The sequence below is a fragment of the Entelurus aequoreus genome, linkage group LG11 (genome assembly GCF_033978785.1).
Source record: "Entelurus aequoreus isolate RoL-2023_Sb linkage group LG11, RoL_Eaeq_v1.1, whole genome shotgun sequence".
Lineage (NCBI taxonomy): Eukaryota > Metazoa > Chordata > Actinopteri > Syngnathiformes > Syngnathidae > Entelurus > Entelurus aequoreus.
This window is the reverse complement of record NC_084741.1, coordinates 59013471-59035059: the sequence shown is the minus strand read 5'-3', so window position 1 is coordinate 59035059 and position 21589 is coordinate 59013471. Positions and strand designations below refer to the sequence as shown.

General features: G+C 37.7%; 2 protein-coding genes across 3 annotated transcripts in view; both read right to left on the bottom strand.

The window, feature by feature from the left end:
• LOC133660291 (uncharacterized) overlaps positions 1–19198 on the bottom strand; it is a 78536-nt gene extending 59338 nt beyond the window's left edge. The window contains exon 1 of the mRNA XM_062063628.1: positions 19021–19198. The gene's annotated coding sequence lies outside the window, so the exon portion shown is untranslated. The remainder of the gene's footprint in view (positions 1–19020) is intronic.
• Positions 19199–19217: 19 nt separating this feature from the next.
• The window catches only part of faxcb (failed axon connections homolog, metaxin like GST domain containing b), a 54147-nt gene continuing 51775 nt past the window's right edge, over positions 19218–21589 (bottom strand). The window contains exon 8 of one of the 2 annotated variants that reach the window (XR_009827799.1): positions 19218–19245. The gene's annotated coding sequence lies outside the window, so the exon portion shown is untranslated. The remainder of the gene's footprint in view (positions 19246–21589) is intronic. The other variant, XR_009827803.1, reaches the window with a different exon arrangement.

Genomic DNA, 21589 nt, shown 5'->3' with positions numbered 1-21589 from the left:
TATATTGTCTTTGCAGTCTATTCAATTGAATATAGGTGGAAAAGGATTTGCAAATCATTGTATTCTGTTATTCTTTACGAATTACACAACGTGCCAACTTCACTGATTTTGGGTTTTGTAGATGGATGGATGGATGTAGTTTCTCTGTGTTTCTGGGCTGCCATGTTTTCCTCAAACCCGATAATGTAGGGAGATCTGCGAGCCCACTTTGCCTGGACATCTTTCCGGCCCTCACACTTGGCCCTTCCCCCTTACTTGATGGAGAATTTAGATGCCACTTGATTTACGTGAACGCGCAAAACAAAGGGGGGAAGGGCTAAAACAAAGGAGAAAGGGTAATATTTGGATTGAGCCTAAGATTAGGGCCAGCAAAGAACGTTGAAATAATATCTAAACTGGAGACATTTATCCATGAAAATATGGAAAAGCTGCCGAAGGTGTGCTTGACAGAGAAGCAGCTGGAAGAAGATACCATGGAAGTCCAAGATAAATGCTGAACAGAATTATTACATTACTTCATTAAACTACGGAAGTTGTTTGCGCTACATGTTATTGTCTTGATTTTTAAAACAATATTTTATATTAGAGCTGTCAAAGTTAATGCGATAACACGTTAATTTCAAGTTCCGTAAACGGCGCAAATTTTTTTGACGCGTGATCAATGCCATTCTATCGCGCGGGATAATAAGTTGTGTTCACTGGTTAATGTCGAGCCACAAGCGGGAAAATAGCGAGCAGAAATGGCCAAAGAAAGGGGGACATTATGGAAAGTCCTGGTCCAAAGCCATGGTAAGTCGTTCTCCTGACAAGACAAGATTCCATTTTTTTTTAATCCACAATCGCTGCGAGACATCATCATGAGAGCAACTGCCTTCTGGAGCGGTTGCTGGGAGGTGGAGCTTTACTTATGCGTTTAAATTAAAGTTTGTAGATTGTCACTGTAAGTGCTTTTGTAGAATGGCATAAAAGCTCAGCAGAAAGGAAAGACGGTAGGCAGGAAGTCTAGGGTCACTTCTCTATATTCTTTATACTTGTCACATGTCAAGACACCGCTTCTCAAACCAATCACACACTTCACAATAACAACGCTACGTGTCACATCCGGTCTAACTACAGTAACAAAATGAAAAATTGTCATACATAAAATTCATGCTTTGTCAAAGATGTTTTGTAATGCAATCAGCAATATTTCTATTTAAATAAATGCTCGTACATCGGTTGAGGAATATTTTTCTTTTAGGTTGAAAGATTGTGTATGTTCTTTCGTAACATGTTCTCAATTACAGAATGTTTAGCAGGGTAATTATTACACTTTATTAATACATAGAAAAAGTTAAGACATAAGGCAAGTTAAACTTGTATAATATGTAATGTAAACAAAATCAGAAGCATTTATTCAGGTAGTAATATTACAGATTACATTACCAAACATCTTTGACATCCAAACCATGACCGTAATAATCCACATTTTGTATTATTAATGCTTGAAACATGGTGTAGCTCCTCCTCGGAATGTAAGTGCTCCTACAGCAGGAATTTAAATGTATTCCTACAAAATAAAAAATCTGGCAAGACACCAAAGCACTGCAGGTATTTTTTTAAATTGCCATTAAAAGCGTGTTTGTGTCCCTTTTGTGTTGAGCTGTTTAAAAAAGAATAGTGTCTAAAGCAAAGCAAACTAATTTTCCAGTCACGGGACAAGCGATAGAAAATGGATGGATGGATGGATGGATGGATGGTATTAAAAACTTAAAAATAATCTCTCAAGGGTGCACTTATTAATGCTGAAAAATTATATCCATCTGCGATTATCACGATTATTTTTAAGTTCGCTATGAACAAAATGTGATTAATCGCGATTAAATATGTTACCGTATTTTTCGGACTATAAGGCGCACTTAAAATCCTTTCATTTTCTCAAAACGCGACAGTGCGCCTAATGTACGGAATAATTTTGGTTTTGCTTCCCGACCTCAAAGCTATTTTATTTGGTACATGGTGAAATGATAAGTGTGACCAGTAGATAGCAGTCACACATAAGAGATATGTGTAGACTGCAATAATTAAGTAATAAGTAAATAAGTAAAAAACACCAACATTTTATATGTTCCATTGAAAATATAGAACGAGTTTTAGTACGACTTTGGTAAGCTATGAAGCCGCACTGCTTGATGGATTGTACTGTGCTTCAACATACGAGTATTATTATGGTGTGTGTATAAGGTAAGACATTATCTGGCGTTTTGTTTCGCAATATTATGCAAAATATACTTTTCTTACCTTCTGGTACCTGCTGATCTGTATTTGGGATCTGCATAAGTCTTGAAAATGTGCACGCATCTGCCTTTGTCTGCGCCGACAACGTAGTCGCTAAGCTTCTTCTTTTTCTCTATCTTCTTGTTATGGGACATTCATCCTCCGCTGTTGCCATTTCTAATATAAAGTAGTGTAAAGTTCTTACTTATATATGTCAGTAAACTCGCTATAAAAGCGCTAAAAACTACCGGTATAGTGAGTTTACATTATTCACCCAAGGAACTTTAGTTATTAGAGAGTTCCGGTCGGACGTTTTTTTACGGGACACATTTCCGGCATTGTTGTTGCACTAGCGAGTTCGGATGAGGAGATGCTGCTCCATTAGTGATTTAAGTAAAGTCTGAATGTCATTCAAACAGATAGCTCCATCTTTTGACACTTCTTCCACTCCCGTCCTTGCACGCTACACCGCTACAACAGAGATGACGGAAAAAAGATGCTGTCGAAGGTGAGCCACGTAAATAAGATCGCCCACAAAACGGCGCATCCTGAAGTGACTGTCAGAAAGCGGCCTGAAGATGATCTGTAAAACATAATCTATGCAACATTATGACCAAAGAACCATTACATGTTAGGTTCCATTCTAGAGGCTAATCTTTCCTGTGATAAAATGGCAACCAAGGTAATCAAAAAGGTCAACGAATACAGAATCTCCTCTCTGGTCAACAAAAGCACCATGAAGATTCTAGCGGGAACTCTCATTCAACCCTTTTTCGATTACGCATGCACCTCCTGGTACCCTAGCACCTCCAAAACCCTCAAATCTAGACTCCAAACATCCCAGAACAAGCTAGTCAGATTACTTCTAGACCTCCACCCCAGATCACACCTCACTCCTACCCACTTCTCCAAAGTGGGCTGGCTCAGGGTGGAGGACAGAGTAAAACAACTTAAGCTGAGCCTAGTCTATAAAATCCGCTACACCTCCTTGATACCGAAGTACATGTCAAACTACTTCCATAACGTAAATGACCGCCATAATCACAACACCAGGGGGAGCTCCACAAACCACGTTAAACCCAGATTCCGATCTAACAAAGGTCTTAACTCATTCTCCTTCTATGCCACATCAATATGGAATGCACTCCCAACATGTGTAAAAGAAAGGGCATCACTATCCTCCTTCAAAACCACACTGAAAGAACACCTCCAGGCAACTTCAACCCTAAACTAACACCCTCCCCCTTCCACATCCTACCTCCCCGGATTGTAAATAATCAAATGTAAATAATTAAATTTAGATACTTGTTCTTATGCTTTCTGATCTCTCTGTCTATGTCCACTACTTGTTGTACATATCCTACCAAGTCAGACCTACACTGTTTCAATGTCCATTTCTCTGATAATGCAATTGTTGATGACTGAAGTGCTGATATCAACCAAACCTACCCCCCCCCCCTTACATCCCACTCCCCGGATTGTAAACATTGTAAATAATTCAATGTATATACTCTGATGATTAACTTGTGTGATGACTGTATTATGATGTTAGTATATATTTGATAATATATATCTGTACCATGAATCGATTTAAGTGGACCCCGACTTAAACAAGTTGAAAAACTTATTCGGGTGTTACCATTTAGTGGTCAATTGTACGGAATATGTACTTCACTGTGCAATCTACTAAAAAAAATGTCAATCAATCAATTTCAATGTAGACCACAAGGAAGTGTTTTTAATTTAAAAAAAAAAAATTATATGACCCCTTAAATGCGCCCTATAATGAGGTGCGCCTTTTGTATGAACAGAGACCTGACTAGAAGCGATCATCGGCAGAGCGCCCTATAATCCGGTGCGCCCTATGGTCCGGAAAATACGGTAATTGTTTGACAGCTCAAATTTTTATGCATGTCACATGTTAAAATGGTGCTATTTGGTTGGGGCTTGATTAATTTGAATTGAAATTGATTTCCCTTCATTTGAAATGTTTTGAGTTAGGCGCTCCATCGCATAAGCTCGCAATTTAAGGTGCTACTGTATTCAGGGGCGCCGAAACGGGGGGGTAAAGGAGACGGATTCTAGGGGCCCATGATGGAGGGGGGCCCAGAGAGGCCCCTAATGATGATGAAATTATAATGTTGCCGCTGTGTTGGGGGCCCTGAAAAGATTCTTTTCATGGGGCCCAAAATCCCTACCGGCGCCCCTGACTGTATTAGCAATCCCTAGTTCAATTACTTTTTGGGAAAATGTATTCATTATTATGATTTCTTTCTGAAAGTATAAATGTCCTACACTGCAAATGGCCCATGACAACTAAACAGTATAAGTCATACTCCATCCATCCATTTTCTACCGCTTGTCCCTTTTTGGGGGTGCTGGAGCCTATCTCAGCTGCATTGGGGCGGAAGGCGGGGTGCACCCTGGACAAGTCGCCAGCTCATCACAGGGCCAACACAGATAGACAGACAACATTCACACACTAGGGCCAATTTAGTGTTGCCAATCAACCTATCCCCAGGTGCATGTCTTTGGAGGTGGGAGGAAGCCGGAGCACCCGGAGGGAACCCACGCAGTCACGGGGAGAACATGCAAACTCCACACAGAAAGATCTCGAGCCCGGGATTGAACTCAGGACTACTCGGGACCTTCGTATTGTCAGGCACATGCACTAACCCCTGTTCCACCGTGCTGCCCTATAAGTCATACTATTTAGTTTCCTTTTTCAGGAAACTTGTGAGGGTCAGCGCTCGATGTCTTTTCACAGTGTTTTACTGCCCTCTATAGGACAAGCTTCCAACTGCAGGAGTTTTACCCTCAGTACATGAACCCCCCCCCCCCGCCCCCCAACAAAAATAAAATAAAAAAATCAACAGTCTATAATTCAAAACCAGATAATCACATGATGTTATGAAGCCTTTTGGCAAGGTCTTCCTGTATGTTGAGGTGTGTTGGTATTAAACTATGTGTGCCTACCAGGGTCATTTGCTGTTTATGACACGCAAGAAGAAGAAAACACACCTTCGACTTGGCCTAGTGCAGGGGTCGGCAACCCAAAATGTTGAAAGAGCCATATTGGACCAAAAATACCACAAAAAAAATCTTCTGGAGCCGCAAAAAATGAAAAACCTTATATAATTATTCTGCGATGAGGTGGCAACTTGTCCAGGGTGTACCCCGCCTTCCGCCCGATTGTAGCTGAGATAGGCTCCAGCAATCCCCACGACCCCGAAGGGAATAAGCAGTAGAAAATGGATGGATGGATGGATATATAATTCTTATGGTGAAGGCAACACATGGTGTATGTGTTTAAATTAGCTATTAACTATCAAAATGACTATGTTTCACAGGCTGACGCAAACCTTTGTTGATAGAAATGTTGAAATGTAATATTTATTTGACACATTTTTGTAACATTGGAAAACATTAGTAAAACGGAGGCTTCTCTGAGGGTGAGATCACTCCTGCAAATTTCTGGCTTAGAATGGCCAAAGGTATAGATGTGTTTGTCTAAGTTAAAGGAAACGGCTGGCCGTCTTCTTCTAATGGATTTTTTACTATCTTTGGCAAGCTAGGTAATGTTTGCTGTGGTCTATAATGACATGTCACACAAACAACTATCAGACATGCAGCCAGTATTACACACAGATAATGTGTCATGAGACATGCAAATATAAATTAAATACAGCGAGGACATAAGTAAAGGAAATTAAATGAGCTCAAATATACCTACAAACGAGGCATAATGATGCAATATGTGTAGAGTAAAACAACTTGCACTGAGCCTAGTCTATAAAATCCGCTACACCTCCCTGATACCGAAGTACATGTCAAACTACTTCCTTAACGTAAATGACCGCCATAACCACAACACCAGGGGGCGCTCCACTAACCATGTTAAACCCAGATTCCGATCTAACAAAGGTCTTAACTCGTTCTCTTTCTATGCCACATCAATATGGAATGCACTCCCAACAGGTGTAAAAGTAAGTGCATCTCTATCCTCCTTCAAAACCGCACTAAAACAACACCTCCAGGCAACTTCAACCCTTGACTAACACCCTCCCCCTTCCACATCCCACCTCCCCGGATTGTAAATAACCAAATGTAAATAATCAAATGTATTTCTAATGTATATATTTGTTCTTATGCTTTCTGAACTCACTATGTTCTCTGCTCGCTGTACATATCCTACCAAGTCAGACCTACACTGTTTCAATGCCCATTTCTCTGATGATGCAATTATTGATGACTGAAGTATGCTGATATCAACCAAACCCTCCACATCCCACCCCCCGGATTGTAAATAATGTAAATAATTCAATGTATATACTCTGATGATTAACTTGTGTAATGACTGTATTATGCTGATAGTATATACTGTATTTGTACCATGAATTGATTTACGTGGACCTCGACTTAAACAAGTTGAAAAACTTATTCGGGTGTTCAATCAATCAATCAATCAATGTTTATTTATATAGCCCTAAATCAAAGTGTCTCAAAGGGCTGTTACCATTTAGTGGTCAATTGTAAGGAATATGTACTCAACTGTGCAATCTACTAATAAAAGTTTCAATCAATCAGTCAATGTACATGTAGCTAGCCTAAATAGCATGTTAGCATTGTTTAGCCTGCAGTCATGCAGTGACCAAATATGCCTGATTAGCACTCCACACAAGTCAATAACATCAAAAAAGCTCACGTTTGTGCATTCACACACAGCATGAAACGTTTGTTGGACAAAATGAGACAAAGAAGGAGTGGCATAAAACATGTCTTACTGTGGCAGCGTCTGAGAAAGTTGTACATGTAAAAAAAACTACGGTGCGTTCAAGGACCGCAGAAACTAGTAGGACAAAACGGCTCTCGTCAAATCCTCTCATCGGTGATAGGGATGTCCGATAATGGCTTTTTGCCGATATCCGATATTGTCCAACTCTTTAATTACCGATACCGATATCAACCGATACCGATACATACAGTCGTGGAATTAACACATTATTATGCCTAATTTGGACAACCAGGTATGTTGAAGATAAAGTCCTTTTTTTTTTTTTAAATTAATCAAATAAAATAAGATAAATAAATTAAAAACATTTTCTTGAATAAAAAAGAAAGTAAAACAATATAAAAACAGTTACATAGAAACTAGTAATTAATGAAAATGAGTAAAATTAACTGTTAAAGGTTAGTACTATCAGTGGACCAGCAGCACGCACAATCATGTGTGCTTACGGACTGTATCCCTTGCAGACTGTATTGATATATATTGATATATAATGTAGGAACCAGAATATTAATAACAGAAAGAAACAACCCTTTTGTGTGAATGAGTGGGAATGAGTGTAAATGGGGGAGGGAGGTTTTTTGGGTTGGTGCACTAATTGTAAGTGTATCTTGTGTTTTTTATGTTGATTTAATTTTTAACAAATAAAAAATAAAAAAAATAAAAAACGATACCGATAATTAAAAAAACGATACCGATAATTTCCGATATTACATTTTAAAGCATTTATCGGCGAAGTATGTTTAATATAAACAGAGTGATTTCGAAAAATTAGGAAGGGTCGTGTCATGTTTGCTGTCTTACAGAAACAATATTAAAACAAAAATTAAATTTTTTTCCACCATCTTTTCCATTTTCATATATTTTTTGAAAAAGCTCCAGGAAGCCACTAGGGCGGCGCTAAAGAGCCGCATGCGGCTCGAGAGCCGCGGGTTGCCGACCCCCCCGGCCTAGTGCTTGTAAAAACTTGAGCTGGATTCAAACCCAGAAGAGAGAAAGCGAGGGCGAGCAGATGGCCCGCTGCAGATAGTCATGCCGAGTGCAAGCGAGGAGTGTTCTCTGAAGGACGAGGCCTCGCATTGTTGTGGCAGCGAGGGCTGCTCTGTCACACGGCGTCGCAGGGGTCCCCAAAGAGTTGGGACTTATGGTGTCAGTGTCCCTCCATCGCCACCCCCTCCGGGCCCTCTCCCCCAGCCCCCGGCCTATTGTCACCGCTGCTTTTTAATTTCTCAAATGCAATCAAGTGTGACACAACCTGTTTACAGAGCATGTCTGCCACGAGCGGGGAGAGGGAGGGGATAAAAAAAAAAAATAAAAAAAAACAGACACATAAGCCGGGATCTCTGCACAAAATAATCCTCTATAATGCCGGAGAGTTTAAAGAGGCTTTGCCAGCACACCGCCGAACCCCCACACCCCCTTCTTCACCTCCCTTGCCTCTTATGAAACAGAGGAGGGGGAGATTTATTAAAAAAAAAAAAAAAAAAAAAAAAGGTGCAGGGTACACCAGAAGAAAGCTGTTATATTTCTCCCTCAGTCTTGCTTGGGATTGATATTTATTGTTTTCGGAGCACAACAATCGGGGTGTTAGAGGGCATAAGCAGATAAGATCCAGATGGAGGAGAGGGAGGGGCGAGGGAGAAGAAGCAAGGGGAGTAAGGGGTGTTCACAAAAGGCCTGGTGGATGGTGATGTCATCTCTCCGCAGTGCAACGCGCCATGATATCACTTCCATACTTAGCGTTCCACTTAGCATTTGGAGTGAACATGTTAGTCACTCCAGAGTTTCGCCGGCTTTATTAGGGATTGTTTCGGCCTAAAATGCAGGAATTCTCGGCAGCTTTTACGGAAAGTTGCGGCCAAAGATGCAATGCTTGTTTTTCTTTCAATAACATTAAATCAACTTGTGATTTTATTAATTTGTCACCAATGTTTTGAATCTTCTTTGTAACCTTAACCAAAAAAAAAAAAAGCACAGGATTTCAAGAAAAATTGGAATTGATCAAAAAAAAATACTGTATTGATAGTTTACTCCAGGGGTCCCCAAACTTTCTGACTCGGGGGCCGCATTGGGTTAAAAAAAAATTGGCCTTGGGCCGAGCCATATATATATATTCAAGTTCAAGTACCTAGGAGTCTTGTTCACGAGTGAGGGAAGAGTGGATCATGAGATCGACAGGCGGATCGGTGCGGCGTCTTCAGTATTGCGGACGTGTATCGATCCGTTGTGGTGTAGAAGGAGCTGAGCCGGAAGGCAAAGCTCTCAATTTACAGGTCGATCTACGTTCCCATCCTCACCTATGGTCATGAGCTTTGGGTTATGACCGAAAGGACAAGATCACAGGTACAAGCGGCCGAAATGACTTTCCTCTGCCGGGTGGCAGAGGAAAGTATATATATATATATATGTATATATATATGTATATATATATATGTATATATATATATGTATATATATATATATATATATATATATATATATATGTATATTATATATATATATATATATACATATACATATACATATACATATATATATATATATATATATATATATATATATATATATATATATATATATATATATATATAAATATAAATAATCAGTGACGTGCAGTCAGGGGAGGCAGGTGAGGCGGGGCCTCACGTGCCATTATGGAAAGAAAAAAAATGTAAAAAGAAAAAAAATTAATTAAATTGTTATATGTATCCAGTGATTATACTATAAAGTTATTTTCTATTTAACTTCACCAGTTTTAGATTATTTTTATTCAAAGTTGCTGAATTTTCACATTTGCCATTCAAATACTGAGAAGAGACTTGCGGTGAGTCAGCAGCCAGTTGAGCCTCACCATGGATTGCGCAATGACTCTGCTAACTGCTGGCCTGCTGTGCAGCGAGACAGTATTGCTATATGAATTATATTATACATTTCCATAGTTTAGTTAGCTGAGGTATATCATGTACAGTGTATTTTGTCAAAAACTGTATGTGTGTAACGTATTTCTTGTGCTGAGCAATCATAAAACGGCTGCGAAGACGCACTGGGTGAGGCTCGCAGTTCTCCCGCCTCATGGTGGTAGAGGGCGCTCGTGATCCCAGGGATCATTCTTGCGACTACTCGGCTGCAGAATAAGTGACAACAAGCAGCAACAGTTCGCAAGTCAAGTGCAGCGGCAGCGATCGTTTATTTTTTCCTCTCACCTGGACTTTTAACATGGAGGATTACATATCTAAAATAAAACCGTTTTCTAAACTGGACTTTCAATCGAAGCAGGAGGTAATAATTAAAGGAAGATCTCCATCGAGACAGAGACACTCTTAAAACTGAAGAAAGATAAGGAAGACTTCTATAAACAAGTTATCGATGCTTTTATTCAGAAGGAGCGGCGCATGGACTTCATTTATAAGTAAAGGTAAGACCATGGTAATGTTTTTTTTATTAATTGTCCTTTTTGGTGTGCTACAGTTTGTATGTGTAAAGAATGCTGGTAGGAGCTTTTAAACATAACCCGTTAACTGCTGCCAATCAAATGGTGAATAAGATACTCTTTAGGGTTCATATGTTTGTAAATCTAACTGTGATGAAGTCAGTGCCTCACCAGCCATGAACCTCACCGCACTGATTATATATATATATATATATATATATATATATATATATATATATATATATATATATATATATATATATATATATATATATATATATATATATATATATATATATATATATATACACACACACACTACCGTTCAAAAGTTTGGGGTCACATTGAAATGTCCTTATTTTTGAAGGAAAATCACTGTACTTTTCAATGAAGATAACTTTAAACTAGTCTTAACTTTAAAGAAATACACTCTATACATTGCTAATGTGGTAAATGACTATTCTAGCTGCAAATGTCTGGTTTTTGGTGCAATATCTACATAGGTGTATAGAGGCCCATTTCCAGCAACTATCACTCCAGTGTTCTAATGGTACAACGTGTTTGCTCATTGGCTCAGAAGGCTAATTGATGATTAGAAAACCCTTGTGCAATCATGTTCACACATCTGAAAACAGTTTAGCTCGTTACAGAAGCTACAAAACTGACCTTCCTTTGAGCAGATTGAGTTTCTGGAGCATCACATTTGTGGGGTCAATTAAACGCTCAAAATGGCCAGAAAAAGAGAACTTTCATCTGAAACTCGACAGTCTATTCTTGTTCTTAGAAATGAAGGCTATTCCACAAAATTGTTTGGGTGACCCCAAACTTTTGAACGGTAATGTATATTATATATATATATATATATATATATATATATATATATATATATATATATATATATATATATATATATATATATATATATATATATTCCGAGAGCGATGTCACGTTATCAATAGGAAAATGCATTTTTAGACAATATGATTTGCCTGAGCGGCTAGGAGACACTGAGAGTAACAAGAGGTAGAAAATAGCTAACAAAGGACAGATTTTTTAAAAAAATTTAAAAAAATTATAATTTAATTTTTTATTTTTTTTACTTGGGACTTCCAGCGGGACGGTCTTTGGGCGTTGGCGGGCCAAATTCGGGCCCGCGTGGCCTACTTTGGGGACCCCTGGTTTACTGTAATGCACCGACTTAAAAATAGACACTAGATGGCAGCAAAAATACATACTTAGAGATCATTGTTAACTTACTGCACAGTAGTATTCAGTATAACTATAATGAAGTGTAATTACAAAAAGAAACACCACTCTGTCGTCCACAAGTAGCAGACATTCTCTTTGTATGTTTTACGCTTGAGAAGTGTCAATCTTAAACATTCATCTACCCCCGCATGTTAGGAGCATTTGCGAACTGTTGAGAGCGACCCATTTGCTCATTTGTGCTAGTAAATGGGAGATTATCGTCACACTTCAACATCCCTAACATGTAAAGGCTGCCTCTTTGTAGGGTCAGCATAGCAAATGAGAATCTGTTCTTAATTGCCTTACCTGGATAAGTAAAAGTTATATGTACAGATGCATGTAAACTAGGAAGTGAGGATGCGGGCGTGTCGTTAATTAAACTACATTACCCAGAAGGTTTAGCGCTGCAGATGTGAACAAGAATTAGGTTTGAACTAAAAGCATTTAAGCATTAAAGAGTTGCTATATTGTTACATATGTTTTGACTATAGACAGTCGATGTGAGCGTTTGAGTGTCGCTCAGAGACTAATTCCATGGCGAAAATGTACGGTTAAGAATAGTGTACGTAGTGTACATATTCTCCTAAGAAGTAGCGTCCACTGCAGTGGACATTAATATTACGTTACTGTTTTATAGTATGTTTAATCGACAATAGGCTGAGTGTAAATAGCCTCTTTTGCTGTTATACTATCTTATTTACAGCACTTCCAAGTTCCAACCTTTTCAAACTTGAAAACAACATTATAAACATGGTTTATTCAGCTTACGGTGTTTTTATGGTAGCTTGAAAATGCAACGTAAGTTTGTTGTGCAGTGCATCTTGGATGTAAATGTGTGATTAAAAAGCAATAAACAAATAAATACATTTTGATTTGTTTTTGGTCTGTTTGTTTTTGGGGAAAAAATAGACCTGTGATGCAAAACTGCAGATGTCACGGGGTCTCCAGAGGTAATTGAAGTTTACTGATTGAAGTACCCTATTTGAAACGCAGCCTGCGACTCACTCTATTTGCCTGAAAGTTACTTGAAAGTGAGTTTCAAGCGGTACACTTTCAACTTTATCATTTATTCACAATCAGCATCACCCCAAAAGTTTTGCTCACTTCACAGGCAAAGGCTCAGCTTTTCGGTACATGAACTTGTCTGCTTCCCTGCTGGGAGCTGGACCAAGAACATCATGTTGATAAATATGTAGCGAGAGCATTCACAGCGTATAATGACAGGAAACAGCTCGCCTGGCTCAGTTCGTTAGCAAAAAAATAAATAAAAAAATAACACCCCTGAGGCTCACTAATTAGCAAGTTATATCTCCATTGTTCACACTCTACAATAAGTGTCAACTGAGTTGCGTTATTGGCAGGAAATGTGTTGGACAATGATTTACTGGACCCAGACGCTTTCTTCTGGGTTGCATGGCAACAGATGCTACAATAACATTGATATGAAACCAATGAGAAAATCTGTTACTCTAGTAGCAACTTTTCTAAGAGATAGAGTCGGCCCACTTCGATATTCATATATTTTCTTTATGCTGTAAAAACACTTGCATATTTAAATACAAAGCGGTGTATTATTAGCAGGGGTGTGATGAGATTTCATGACCAGATCTTGCAAGATTAAATTGTGACAAAATTTCTCGTAAAAACAAATAATAATAAAAAATATATTATTTTTTTTTATTCCCACCCACTCAACACCTGCCAGCCAAGGGAGCTCTTAATTGTCCCAACTCTACCACCTTTTACTACAATTTATGTTAAATTCTCATCCTGTTCTTGAGAACCCAATGTTGTTACACTCCTAGTTATTAGCATCAACAAATAAGTTTTTTTCTCTTAACATTGTACCTTTTTGCTCAATTTTTTACCTTATTTTTAAAATTGTATTTCTACAATGTCCCGCGGTCTAATACAAAACAAGGCATAGACATTCAATGACCCCTGGGTCGTATGTTTTGGACACAGACTTCCATGGTTTAAAGCAGGGGTGTCAAACTCATTTTAGATCGGGGGCCCCATGGAGAAAAACCTACTCCCAAGTGGGCCGGACTAGTAAAATCACGGCACGATAACTTAAAAATAAAGATAACATCAGATTGTTTTCTTTGTTAAAAAATAGAACAAGCACATTCTGAAAATGTACAAATCATAATGTTGGGGGTTTTTTTTTACACTTACATGTTGCGGTTAATAGTATTCTACCTTTCTGAATAAATTGTGATAATGTTCATCAGTCAACTCATTGGTGTTAATTTTCAATCCATCAAGATAATAAATAATATATAAATCAATTAATATAATATAATAAAAAATTATACACAAAGCAAACTATAACCTGCTACCCAAGAATATAGAACAATTCTTCTCAACAAAAGAGGAGAAATATAACCTTAGAGAAAAATGTAATTTAAAACACTTGTACGCACTTAAGACCTTTACTATATCAGTATGTGGAATTAAATTATGGAATGGGTTAAGCAAATAAATCAAACAATGTACTAATATGATCCACTTCAAGAAACTCTTCAAACTTAAAGTGTTTACAAAGAACAAAGAAGAGGAACCATGATAAACATTCTGAATTTATCTCATCCATCCATTCATTTTCAAGATAATTTTACTCATCTCACCATATGAAATATAACTTACTTCACCAATGATTTTTTATTTTTTTATTTATTGTTATTAGCTTTGATTGATTGATTGAGACTTTTATTAGTAGGTTGCACAGTGAAGTACATATTCCGTACAATTGACCACTAAATGGTAACACCCGAATAAGTTTTTCAACTTGTTTAAGTCGGGGTCCACTTAAATTGATTCATGATACAGATATATACTATCATATATACTATTATCATAATACAGTCATCACACAAGATAATCACAATGAATTATTTACATTATTTACAATCAGGGGTGTGGAGGGAGGGGGGGGGGAGGGGGGATATGGACATCAAGTAGTGGACATAGAGAGAGAGAGAGAGAGAGAGAGAGAGAGAGAGAGAGAGAGAGAGAGAGAGAGAGAGAGAGAGAGAGAGAGAGAGAGAGAGAGAGAGAGAGAGAGAGAGAGATCAGAAGGCATAAGAAAAAGAATCTGCATTTGATTGTTTACATTTGATTATTAGCAATCCGGGGAGGGTGTTAGTTTAGGGTTGTAGCTGCCTGGAGGTGAACTTTTATTGCGGTTATGAAGGAGGATAGAGATGCCCTTTCTTTTATACCTGTTAGGAGCGCATTCCACATTGATGTGGCATAGAAAGAGAATGAGTTAAGACTAAGCTATGGAGTATATTGTGAATAAATTGAAAAAAGGAAGTGAACAAAAGTTTTAGCAACTGCTATGTAAAGGAAAAGGGGTAGGATTAAATAAGCTCTGATTCTTCCTACTCCTTTTCGAACATGTTGAATAGAGAAACTGGAAATTGTGATGTATCATGTTGTATGCATGCATGTTCCAAATAAACTCAAACTCAACTCAACTCAAATTACAGTATGTTATTTATGTAGTTTGCTCATTTTTCTCGACTGATGTACTAACATCATGTGGTTTATTTTTTCCCCCATATGTAGCATTATCTACAAAGATACAAATAATTGCTATTGCGACATCTAGAGGACACATTTAGAACGGCAGTTTCTTTCATTCAAAACTTTCGGCTCATTTTTATAGTTAGCAAACTCATCCCGCGGCCTGGAAAAAACCTTTGACACCCCTGGTTTAAAGTAAACGTGAAGTGAGGGGGAACTAGTCCCTCATCCAATTATTGTTGTTTACTATAATTCATTGTATAGTGACAATTTATTGGGTCTGCATTGTGTGTGTCAATGGAGCACATGCAGGCGTGATGCCACAAGACGCTCCCAACTTTTAAATCTGCTACGAGAATGATGGTTTAAAATAACATTGGCTTGTTGAATGTTAGGCTGTGAGAGGACATTTTAGATTCCATGTAATAATTTGCTTTGCCTCACAAGTCCTTGATACCACTCGAAGAAACCAGGACAAACCGTGCAAGCCCCCTTCTCCTAACACACCTCAAAGTTACTTCTGACAAACTGTGACCAGGCTTGTGATGATAATTCCCACATTGGGCTCTTTGGTTTTGTTCTCTTTTAAATTAGGAGTTTTCCCAGACAGTATGAAAACAGCTAAGGTCATACCTTTATTTGAAACTGGAGATAAACATACATTTGGTAATTATAGACCAGTATCCCTCCTATATCAATGTTCAAAAGTGCTTGAAAAACTGTTTGTTAATAAATTAGACTGCTTTATTGAAAAACATAAATTAGTAAATGAAAATCAGTATGGATTTCGATCAAACAGGTCTACAAGCGTGGCCATCATGAACATTATTGAAGAGATTACAACTGCATGAATTGATTTACGTGGACCCCGACTTTGGGTGTTACCATTTAGTGGTCAATTGTACGGAATATGTACTGTGCTGTGCAGTCTACTAATAAAAGTTTCAATCAATCAATCAATGAATTAGATCAAAATAAATACCAAATTAGGAGTGCTCATTGATTTAAAGAAGGCATTTGACATTATAGATCATCAAATCATTTCTAAATGATATACTTATGGAGTTAGAGGAGTTGTACTGGACTGGTTAACCAGCTATTTACAACAACGAGAGCAATATGATGAGATTGATGATTATAGGTCAGAATGTATGACTATTGAATGTGGAATTCCACAAGGCTCGATTTTACGACCTAAACTTTTTATTTTATATATAAATGATATTTGTGAGATTTCGAAAATTTTACAGTACGTATTCGCAGACGATACAAATTTGTACTGTTCAGGAGATGACTTGAAAATCTTAGCCGATAATATTGAAGAGGAAATGGTTAAACTAATTCCCAAACACAAGCAGTAATCCTCGGGAAAATATTGTAATAATACAGAAACAGAAAGAATATGAGAAATTGTTCCCAATTTTATGAGAAACAAGTCGGCACATTGTGAGGAAAAGACTGCCTTTAGTAATCTTTTTTCATTTTTTTGAATTTTTTGTTTGTAATTGGTTTTTAATCTTCATTATTTACCGTATTTTTCGGACTATAAGTCGCAGTTTTTTTCATAGTTTGGCTGGGGGTGCGACTTATACTCAGGAGCGACTTATGTGTGAAATTATTAACACATTACCGTAAAATATCAAATATTATTATTTAGCTCATTCACGTAAGAGACTAGACGTATAAGATTTCATGGGATTTAGCGAGTGACAGATTGTTTGGTAAACGTATAGCATGTTGTATATGTTATAGTTATTTGAATGACACTTACCATAACATGTTACGTTAACATACCAGGCACGTTCTCAGTTGGTTATTTATGCCTCATATAACGTACACTTATTCAGCCTGTTGTTCACTATTCTTTATTTATTTTAAATTGCCTTTCAAATGTCTATTCTTGGTGTTGGGTTTTATCAAATAAATGTCCCCCAAAAATGCGACTTGTACTTCAGAGCGACTTACATATGTTTTTTTCCTTCTTTATTATGCATTTCCAGCCGGTGCGACTTATACTCCGGAGCGATTTATACCCCGAAAAATACGGTACTTCAAGTTATTATGGTATGTCTCTATATAGATATTTATTTTATTTGTTTTATTAATTTTAGCCAAAGGGGGTGCATTTCACTTTCTTACACACACACACTTATTTCATATGTTGACCAGAGGGGGAGCACTTTTAAAACAGACAGTCAATTTGAAAAATCCCTCCCTTTTAGGACCACCCTCATTTTGATAGATTTCACCAAATGAGACATTCTCTATTAGATGCAATGGTTTTCCGTATTGGGACCATGATTTATGTCCTAACTTGTTCACCGGTCCTCATATGGAAGGTACTTTTCCTTGTTGATGTCTCGCGAAGGGTAGAAATACAACACACACACAGACACACACACACACGCACACACACATACACACATTTTCACCTTCTTGAGACCTCTGAAAAATGCCTACCTCTTTAGGACCACCCTTTCTAGATATATACAGATTTGGTAACACTTTATTTTAAGGTACACCTATTTACCATTAATTAGTTACTTATTAACATGCAAATTAGTAACATATTGGCTCTTAATTAGTCATTATTAAGTACTTATTAATGCCTTATTCTGCATTGCCATATTATACAAGCAGTAAGCCATTAACTAAGTCTTCCCTAAACCCTAACCCCAACCCTAAACCTAACCCTATGTTAATAAGCAACTAATTAATGGTGAATATGTTCCCCATACTAAAGTGTTACCAAATATTTGTATTCACAACATTAACAATATATACATCCTATGCAAATATAAAAAAAAATAAGCTTTTAGTTAATAATTTTATTTTTTGTTTGTAATTGGTTTTTAATCCACATTATTTACTTCAAGTTATTACAGTATGTCTCTATATACATATTTATTTTTATTTTTTGTAGTAATTTTGGCCAAAGAGGGCACGTTTCAATTTCTTACACACACTTGTTTTTACGTATGTTGACCAGAGGGGGAGCGCTTCAAATTTTTACACACACTTGTTATTTCATGTGTTGGCCAGAGGGGGAGCACTTCAAATTTTTACACACACTTATTTCATATGTTGACCAGAGGGGGAGCACTTTTAAAACCGACACACCGTCCATCCATCCATTTTCTACCGCTTGTCCCTTTCGGGGTCGCGGGGGGGGGGGTTCTGGAGCCTATCTCAGCTGCATTTTGAAAAATCCCTCCTTTTTAGAACCCCCCCTCATTTTGATAGATTTCACTACCAGGGGTGCAAATGAGACATTCTCTATTAGATGCAATGGGTTTCTGTATTGGGACCATGATTTATGTCCTAACTTGTTCACCGGTCCTCATATGGAAGGTACTTTTCCTTGTTGATGTCTCAAGAAGGGTAGAAATACAAGAACACACACACAAGTCTTGAAAATGAACAGGCCAGCCAAAGTCATCTGGAAGCTGCTTCATCCCAATAAATAAATAAAGCTCCAATTAGTTAAGAAAACAGCGCCACCTGTTGGTATCTGGCTACTGTGCTTGCAGACCATTATGGGAAACACCTGAGCCTGGGTATTAAAGCTTAGGCCAAAGTCAAGAATGTGTGTGTGTGTGTGTGTGTGTGTGTGTGTGCGTGCGTGTGACTTTTTACTTTCATTCGGTTAACCCCTATTAGCATGTGTGTTGCAGGGCCTCCGTTTGTAAAGCGGCTTACTGAGCATATGCGTTGGTATTGTGAGAGTGTGTGTTTGTGTTCTCCTACTGGCAATCCCGGGGCGCACCTGGCAGCGATGTGCACATTCTGGCAAGCGAGCAGCTGGCCTGGGAGGGCGTCTGGTGAGGCTTGGGGTTTGAGAGAGGTGCAGGGGTCTTCCACGGACCCCTTCCCACCAGACCCAGACAGTGGGAGGCAGATGGACAGGCCAAAGCCGCAGTCAGGGGGCCCAAAGGGGCCCAGGGGGGAGGGGGGAGGGGGGGGGGGGGTCCCAGGGAGATGTTTGAATGAGCTGAAAGACAAACAAGCACAAACAAAAAAGGTAAGCATGGGAAATGGAAATAAAAAGTTGACATCTTCTAGAATCGGCAATGGTACCCTGAGATGGTAAGGAAGCAGAATATTGCAAGTCTGAAAATATACTGAATATATTATTGCCAAGAAGTAGTATAGTGAGTAGTGAGTACATGCATGTTAGTAATACTACAAACTGACTGGTAAAGATATTGGTTGATAATAACTCATTATAGAATACATCAATGTTGTGGAATTTATGAAATTGTAATGCAGTATTTGAACAACCAGAAGTGTACAGCTCCACTAATGGACATTGGAGTGTTACTTTCAACTTGGATTTGGTGTAACCATCATGAGCGTTCTGTTCTGTTCAGGTATATTTCTTTTATATTTTGATAAATCATCATATTTATGTATTACTAAATTTAAGGTATTGATCAATCTTTAAGCTGTGTGTATTTGATTTCAGTTTGCTTTTGAATTGTAGTTGAAACTTTTACAACCTTGTGTTGTGCTCATGATTGCGTAACCAAACTAGATTTCATATAATGATCTTATTTTGAATATTTATTCCCTTTTTTACATTTAGTATATTTAAATATTCAATTATAAACATTGAATACATTTCATCCATCCATCTATTTTCTACCGCTTATTCCGTTCGGGGTCGCGGGGGGCACTGGAGCCTATCTCAGCTACAATCGGGCTGCCTTCATCTTATAGGGTAATGTTTAGTTACACCAAGTCATGAGCGTAACACTAAGCTTCATCACTTTGACTTGTAATATCTCTAATTCTGGTGGTGTTTTATGCTTTTTTCTCTTTGGAACATGTACTATACATATGTGTACAGCTCCACTAATGGACATTGGGGTATTACTTTCAAAGGCAAAATTAAAGTATTGCTAGAAATATACCGTATTTCCTTGAATTGGCGCGGGAATATGGTATTCGCATGCCTCGAATTACAGCCGGGTCAAACTCGTTTCACAAAATAATTAGCGCATGCTTGGTACTTCCGCCGGGTCAAATATGAGTCATTAGATGACTCCCGCCTCCTGGTGGTAGAGGGCGCTAGTGATCCTTCTTGCGACTGCTGGTACTGCAGAAGAGTGCTGCAGAAGAAGACAACCGGCAGCAAGAGTGCGCAGCCATTGTTTGCTTGGACTTTTAACATGGAGGATTACATATCTAAAATGAAACCGTTTTCTAAACTGGACTTTCAATCAAAGCAGGAGGTAATACTTAAAAGGAAGATCTCCATCGAGACAGAGAGACTTTTAAAAACTGAAGAAAGATGAGGAAGACTTCTATATCGATGCTTTTCTTCAAAAGGAGCTGGCATGGACTCATTTATACCTAAAGGTAAGACAATAATAACGTTTTTTTTTATTAAATGTGCTTTTCATGATTAGGTAAGTGCCGGAGTGAGAAGAGGTTTTAAAATAATTAGCGCATGCTTGGCCATCCCGCAGGCTTCTGGTAAGCGCCGGAGTGACAGGAGGTTTTAAATTAATTAGCGCCCCTGCGGCTATTCAAGGAAATACGGTAATTTTATATGGGACTTTATTGTATTATATGTATAGTACATGTTCCAAAAAGAAAAAAGCATAAAACACCAAAAACTAACGCTATGAATCGCATTTTTCCAAGTTTTTGGTGCATTTTTATGCTATTTCCAACCATCTCCTTTTTATTATCGTTGATTTTAAATGGTCAAACTAATGCATATTACATATGCATGCCCTAGTAAACAAAAAAAAAGTCATATTTATTTTGATTGTTACATTATGAAGTACATTTGTGCAGGTTTTGCGAATGTACCCATTACCAGAGCTGTACACAGAAGGAATACATGGTTAAACATCAGTTGTCTACACACACATTTACTATGATATTAAGTAAATCTGTATTAATATGATAGAATAGAATAGAATAGAATAGAATAGAATAGAATAGAAAGTACTTTATTGATCCCTGGGGGAAATTCAGCACCACAGTTTGCTCACAATAGACAAGAATAATAATACATAATATAATGTATATAACATATTATATATATAATATATAATATATAAATAATATAAATATATTCTACATATACTCTACATTTAAGTGCAGTCAAGGAACATATGCATTATACAGTCTGATGGCTGTCGGTATGATGTGTTATATTAAAAAAAAAAAAAAGTTTGATGCTTACAGTTTTCATATGCAGGTGCATCTCCGTGATTATTGTTGAAAAGTATTTGAGTACAGTTGTTCAATATTGCCGTTTCACCACATCGTTTATTTGATAAAAATGGCAAAATAAAGTAAAAATAGAAATACTAGAGTTT